The following is a 7,570-nucleotide window of genomic DNA, read 5'->3' on the forward strand; positions in this document are numbered from 1 at the left end:
AGTAATTATTAATAAATGAAAATCTAAAACAATATGCACTTACCATAAGCTCAGTCCATATCACCTCGTATACGGTCCATGGTAATTCTCAAAAATAAAAATAAGGGTTGATAATGTTCACTCTACGCACGGGAACCCCAATATATGCATTCAATCGGGTCGACCAAGGACCAACAAGCAAATTAGAACTATTCCACCGAATTATCGCCCTCATTCCTCTTGGCAGTTGTTTAGATTCAGGCTTACCTCTGCCACGTCTGTTCTCTACGCGATCTCGCTTAGCGCCTGCAATAATAACATGATAATGTATCATATAATATATAAATGTGAAAATTAAAAGTATTTATACAATTTAGCATTCGTTATCTCTCTTTCTTTTGCTGCAAGTGCAACAGCTTTCCTAGTCTCCAACATAGGAAGCATTTCCTCTAACTTTCTCGCAGCACGTGGGTGGTTTTCCTAGTCTCCAACATAGGAAGCATTTCCTCTAACTTTCTCGCAGCACGTGGGTGGTACTTCCTTGAATCAGCCTTGGACTTATGAGAGTCCGGAGTCCTCTAACTTTCTCGCAGCACGTGGGTGGTACTTCCTTGAATCAGCCTTGGACTTATGAGAGTCCGGAAGTAAGGGTAAACTGAGATAGTCATGTGTCTTCGGCCGCAAGTCAGTATGGAATGTATATGATGGATATGTCGGGGTCCAAGAAGCACCTACATAATAAAGGATAATCATTAATATGAAATTTTAATTGACCATTATCAATTATTAAAATATTGAATACCTACGTCGGGGGATGGTTCTGGTGCTGCATCAGAGGGGCCGGGTGATGAATATCCCGCATTTGCAACAAATAAACACTATGAGCTAGATAACTAATAATTATATGGCATTAATACAACTGGTCACGTAGACCAGCCAGAGCTCATTACCCCAAATGGATTGAATACGTCGCTTGATAGACCCAGTCTTACATTTCTGCAATCTTTGGCAAAACGAGGATAAATTTTATCATTATGCTTCCAAGCTAAAGCATCAGCAGGATGTCTCAATTTACCATCGTCTACTCGATCTTTCTTGTGCCATCTCATATTCTTTGTCATTTCCTTGTTCATGTACAATCTTCGCAATCTAGGAGCCAATGGAAAATGTCGAAGTACCTTGGTTGGAATTTTCTTCTGTGTTATCCATGTCTCCGTTGTAATCCTTGTTGAAGAATTTGTGCACTGCTTCCACCTAGAAACTCCACATGTCGGACACTCTTGAAGGTCTTTATTGGCTTTGTGGTACAAATACAATCATTTGGACATGTATCAATCTTATTATAATCAAGACCCAGAACAGAGACAATCTTCTCGGCTTGATAAGTTGTTTGGGGTATGTTATTCTCTCCTCCAGGAATTATAGTCCGAAGCAAATCAAGAAGCATTTCAAAATAATTATCTGACATACCGCTAAGTGTCTTAATATGTAGGAGTTTCAGCATAAATGAAAATCTAGAGTATTCGGTACATCCCTCATATAAGTCTTTTTTACTATCTTCTAGTAGCTCCATTATTCGCTTTATTTCTGCGGAGGAATGCATATCATCGATATTTTCGGCACTTTCGACATCTCCTACCTCTTCAGCTTCAACTTTGATATCATCTTCACTTTTATCTCCGATATCATCCTCGACATTATCATCAACATCATATTCTGTAGGTCAAGAAAAAATATCATTCAACATATTGTTTCTGTTTCATCTATTCATTGGCCACCGGACGTACCAACACACATATTTGGATCCTCATCTTTAGTGATACCTTCCTCATGCCAGTTCCAATATTTATATTTTTCATCAAAACCTGATTTCATTAGGTGAATCCGTATATCATTTCTATTTAGCAGCTTCAAATTCCTACACCTACAATAATGATAATACATAACACCGCTTCTTAAATTTCTCGGATTCATTTCCGCATAACGCATGAAGGCTTCACATCCCTCCTTGTATCGTGTGCCACGAAATCTATGATGTTGTGGGATATCTATCCATGATTTGTTAGGAATTATCCTCATCTGTAAATTATATATAATTATTAAATACGATTAGTCTCACAACTACTAATACATCCATGACTCTTATACATTCAACACACATCAAACATACGTTCATATATCATTTAACAATATGAATATTTACCTACATAATGTTAGACCCTAGAGGGGGGTGATTAGGGTCTTATGCTAATCTAATCCGATTTTATACCAATTAAAACTAATTAACAAGTTATTCTTGCAAGATAGATATACAATATGTTATAAGCAAGAATGAGCAATATAACCAAAGAGCAATATCCTAGCAATGATATATATGGTGAATTATATGCAAGGATATATAAACTAATACAAGGGGAATAAACAATCTATAAATGTGATAGGTCAATATGAAGAGCAATACACAAAGGCAATATAAGATATGAATACAAGGATAGGTACGCCAATGCAATCACAAACAAAACGATATGATCACGGAGTTCGGTCTAACCACTTGACCTACGTCTCCGCTCCTCACCTCGAGGAGATCTCCACTATCACAACCGGGTTTTCTACGCTCACACGAATAACGTTTACACCTCACACTCGATTTTCTAGTTCACCAAAAACTTTACAATCTCACACTCTTGCAATCACACTTTACACCCTCTCAAGTGTTGCTCACAGACGTGTCTCCCTCAAGTGTTAGGAATTACAACCTCTCTGTAGGTATGTTACCTACCCCACTCCTCTTGGGACGATCCCCGACTCACACCACACACTTCTCTCGGTGTACAAGTGTATTACAAAGTGTATCTCACAATAATGCTCACAATACAAATAAATTGTTCTCTACAATAGATGAGAACACAATGTAGCTCACTCTCAATTATACACTCCCCACAACCCAAATATACAATATGTGTAAAATACCAAAGCTCAATGGTTGTGTGTGCAAACAATGAGAAACAACAAAATCAAATGTAAACTCAATATAAATCTAGCTTAATGAAGAAAATAATCAATGACAAATATAAATACAAAGCTAGAATTAAGTTTAGAAAAACTTCTCTAGAACAAGAGAGATGGAGATGTGAAATTGAAAGCTCAAACCCAAGTTGATCTCCTCTTCTTGTGAAACAATCTTCACAAACCCAATTTTGTAAACGAACACTAAAACAAACTTAAACCCTTGTAAAAACTTTTTTAAAACATCTCTTAGTGGTAGAAAATAGTTATGGCAAAGGGTTATATATAGGCTTGAAGAAAACAACTCAAAAAAACCCAAAAACCCACTGAGAAACAAAAATCAGCAAGTTACCGTTATTGTACAACGGTAACTCCGGCGGTCGACCGCGAGAAAATAAACTGCAAAACTACTCTCTGGAATGCAGACGGTCGACCGTGGCTGTCGACCGCACTGTAGCATGATCGACTGTAGCGGTCGACCGCACTGTTCACGGACAGTTTCTGATTTTGACAGATTCTGGAATTTTGTGTATCTGACTTTGTAAAATTAATTAAAAATAGTAAATTAACTCTAAAAATCATGAAATTTTGAGGAAAAGTTTTAGACATGTAGATAAACATGTTAGAAAAAGAATTTATGAAATATCACTTCCCAGTTGAGATAAATAAATGTTTGAACACAGATATATAGTTTCTAAAAAAATCTGCAGAAAACTCGGTTTTGTAAATTCAATTGAAAATAGGGGAAAATGCTTACAGCCCCCAAAAGCCAAGAAAACGTGCTTCCCACCCCCAATACTTTGTCAACGAGTGTTTTGCCCCCAAAAATAAAGATTCTGTTCTCTGAGCCCCCAAAACACAAAACCCAAAAGATTAAAATATGTGAAGACCATAATACCCTCCTCTCTCTCTTTCTTTTTTTATTAAAATATGATGAAGATTATTTTATTTTCATTTTATTTCTTTCTTTATCATGATGTACTGAGATGATAGTTGAAATGATTAACGATGATTATTTTATTATTTTTATTTTTTATTATTTTCGTTGTTTGTATTGGGAGATTGTTAAAGTTACGGGTTAATTGTTAAGGTTACGAGTTAATTGTTAATGTTACGGGTCAATTGTTAAGGTTATGAATCCTCTCTCTCTCTCTCTCTCCCTTCTCTCTCTCTATCATGATGTTACTTTGATGATATTGAAATGATTGAAGAGGATTATTATTTTATTATTTTCGTTTTTATTCTTTTCGTATTTTCAGAATATTCGTTGTTAAGGATAATGGTTGGTTGTAAAGGTTATACATTGATTGTTAAGGTTACGGGTTGGTTGTTAAGGTTACGGGTTTGTTGTGTAGGTTACGGATTTGTTGTTAAGGTTACGGGTTTAATTGTTATGCATTGGTTGTGAAGGTTACGGGTTGGTTGGTTGTAAAGGTTATGCATTGGTTGTGAAGGTTACGGGTTTGTTGTGTAGGTTACGTGTTAATTGTTAAGGTTACGGGTTTAATCGTTAAGGTTACATGTTTAATCGTTAAGGTTACGGGTTTAATTGTTAAGGTTACAAGAGAGAGAGAGAGAGAAGAGATCCATAACCTTAACAATTAACTCGTAACCTTAACAATTAAACCCGTAACCTTAACAATTAAACCCATAACCTTAACAATTGACCCGTAACCTTAATAATTAAACCTGTAACCTTAACAATTGACCCGTAACCTTAACAATTAAACCCGTAACCTTAACAATTAAACCGATAACCTTAACAATTAAACCGTAACCTTAACAATTAAACCGTAACCTTAACAATTAAACCCGTAACCTTAACAATTAAACTCATAACCTTAATAATTAAACTGTAACCGTAACAGTTAAACCCGTAATCGTAACAATTAAACCCGTAACCTTAACAATTAAACCCGTAACCTTAACAATTAAACCCGTAACCTTAATAATTAAACCGTAACCTTAACAATTAAATCGTAACCGTAACATTTAAACCCGTAATCTTAACAATTAAACCCGTAACCTTAACAACAAATCCGTAACCTACACAACAAACTCATAACCTTAACAACAATTAAACCCGTAACCTTAACAACAAATCCGTAACCTACACAACAAACTCATAACCTTAACAACAAACTCGTAACCTTAACAACCAACCCGTAACCTTAACAATCAATGCATAACCTTTACAACCAACCATTATCCTTAACAACGAATATTCTAAAAATACGAAAAGAATGAAAAACTAAAATAATAATCATCTTCAATCATTTCAATATCATCAAAAGTAACATAATGATAGAGAGAGAGAGAGAGAGAGAGAGAGAGAGAGAGGATCCATAACCTTAACAATTGACCCGTAACATTAACAATTAACTCGTAACCTTAACAATTAACCTGTAACTTTAACAATCTCCCAATCTCGTAACCTTAACAATTAACCTGTAACTTTAACAATCTCCCAATACAAACAACAAAAATAATAAAAAATAATAATAAAATAATTCTCATCAATCATTTCAACTATCGTCTCAATACATCATGATAAAGAGAGAGAGAAAATGAAAATAATAAAATAATCCTCATCATATTTTAATAAAAAAAGAAAGAGAGAGAAGGGTATTATGGTCTTCAAATATTTTAATCTCTTGGGTTTTGTGTTTTGGGGGCTCAGAGAATAGAATCTTTATTTTTTGGGGCAAAACACCCGTTGACAAAGTCTTGGGGGTGGGAAGCACGTTTTCTTGGCTTTTGGGGGCTGGAAGCATTTTTCCCTTGAAAATAACAAAACAACTCCAAAATTAGTAAAACTTGGGGAAATATTTGTATATATGATGATAAACATGTAAATGAAGAAATTTTTCAAATCGCATTTCCCAATTGTGAAAACGCATCAGTTTTGCAAAAATATGCACGAACATGTGCACGAACATGAGCTTATTAAAAACTTGATTTTGTAAATTCAAATAAACATAACAAATTAATTCAAAAATTGATAAAACTTTGGAAAACATTTATAAACATGAAATTGGACATGTTAGAAAAATAATTTCTCAAATTGAGTTTCCCATTTGTGAAAACTCATGTATTTTGTAAGTGTGTCCAAAACATGAAAATGTGATATACATAAAATTTGATGTTTTGACATAAACAATGTTTTGAAACCCTATGAAATAATTTTATAGACTTAATGAAATATGTATACGATGATTGTTAAGTCCATAAACTAAAACTTGTGTATATATATAACTATATATATATAAACCAAATATGTGTGTGTATATATGATTGAGCTTAAAGTACTAACACACATAATATAAAACCTAAACTAAATATACCCAAGCTTGATAGATCTTTGATGTAGCTCAACTTGGTACACTTGCGGATGAAGCTAGAACTTAGATCTTCAATTTGAATTGCATAGGCTTCACTCCACAATTCCGCCAACCTCCATTTGATATGATCATGAATGCTCGATTCCATCCATCCTCTAACATGTTGTTTGTCTACAATAAATAGAATTATACAAATACTAGACAAACAACATTAGAAGTAAATTATTTATTAAACATCATCAAAATAAGAAAGCCAACACATAAAATATATATAAAACGTACGTAGAAACTAATTACACTAATCTAGTGGCTGTCATAGGAAGGCTTCTATCCATTAAGAATATAGTAGTGCTTACATCCAACTTTATATACTTTTTATATTTTTATTTCTTGAAAATTTTGGCAGCACATACCCGCTGTTCTCCATGTACACTATACGGATGTTATTATGCGTATTAGCAATAACCCGAAACGCGGAACAACATACACTTATTGTACACGGAGAACAACGAATACGTGCTGCCAAAACATTCAAGAATGAAAATATACAAAGTATACAAAGTATACAAAGTTGGATGTATGCACAACTATATTCCTAACCCGTCCGAGAAGGACAGATCCAATAATTACGAATTTCAGTACCAATTTTTTATTCCTATAATATAAAATAAACGCTCATTTTCGGGAGAAAACTTCGTCTCCTACCCAAATCTGAGTTGTATATCATATATTATAAGTCCAAAGAATTGGATGTAATTATTGGACGGAAGTCTAGGGATAACGTTATTTTTTATTCACCTAAATTGGATTATAATATTTTATAAAAAATTATAATGTGTTATATATCACACTATTTTTAAAAAAAAAATTATTTCACATATTTTCACATCACAAACTTAAATAATCACACCTACTTATAGCATGAATGAAACTTAAATGAGTTAGGGTTTATAAGTGTTTAAAAAAATATGATTACTAGTGTTGTTCAAATGAATTAACATGTAGTTGAGTTAGGGTTTTCAGAATTAAACTCGTTTGTTTTTTTAACATAAATTAGGGTTTTTAAACTAAATTCAACAATAAATAATAATAAAATTAAAAATTCTAAAACTCAGTAGAAAAATCATACATTTTAAGCAGATGAAACAACGGACGCGCCGGTGGTCACGGTTGGACTGCTGGAAAGCTAGAGATTTTTTTTAATTAAAGTGAAAGGGGCGGGAGGAGGAAGGGGCGAGGGTACG

The sequence above is a fragment of the Asparagus officinalis genome, chromosome 4, assembly GCF_001876935.1.
Source record: "Asparagus officinalis chromosome 4, Aspof.V1, whole genome shotgun sequence".
Taxonomy (NCBI): Eukaryota; Viridiplantae; Streptophyta; class Magnoliopsida; order Asparagales; family Asparagaceae; genus Asparagus; species Asparagus officinalis.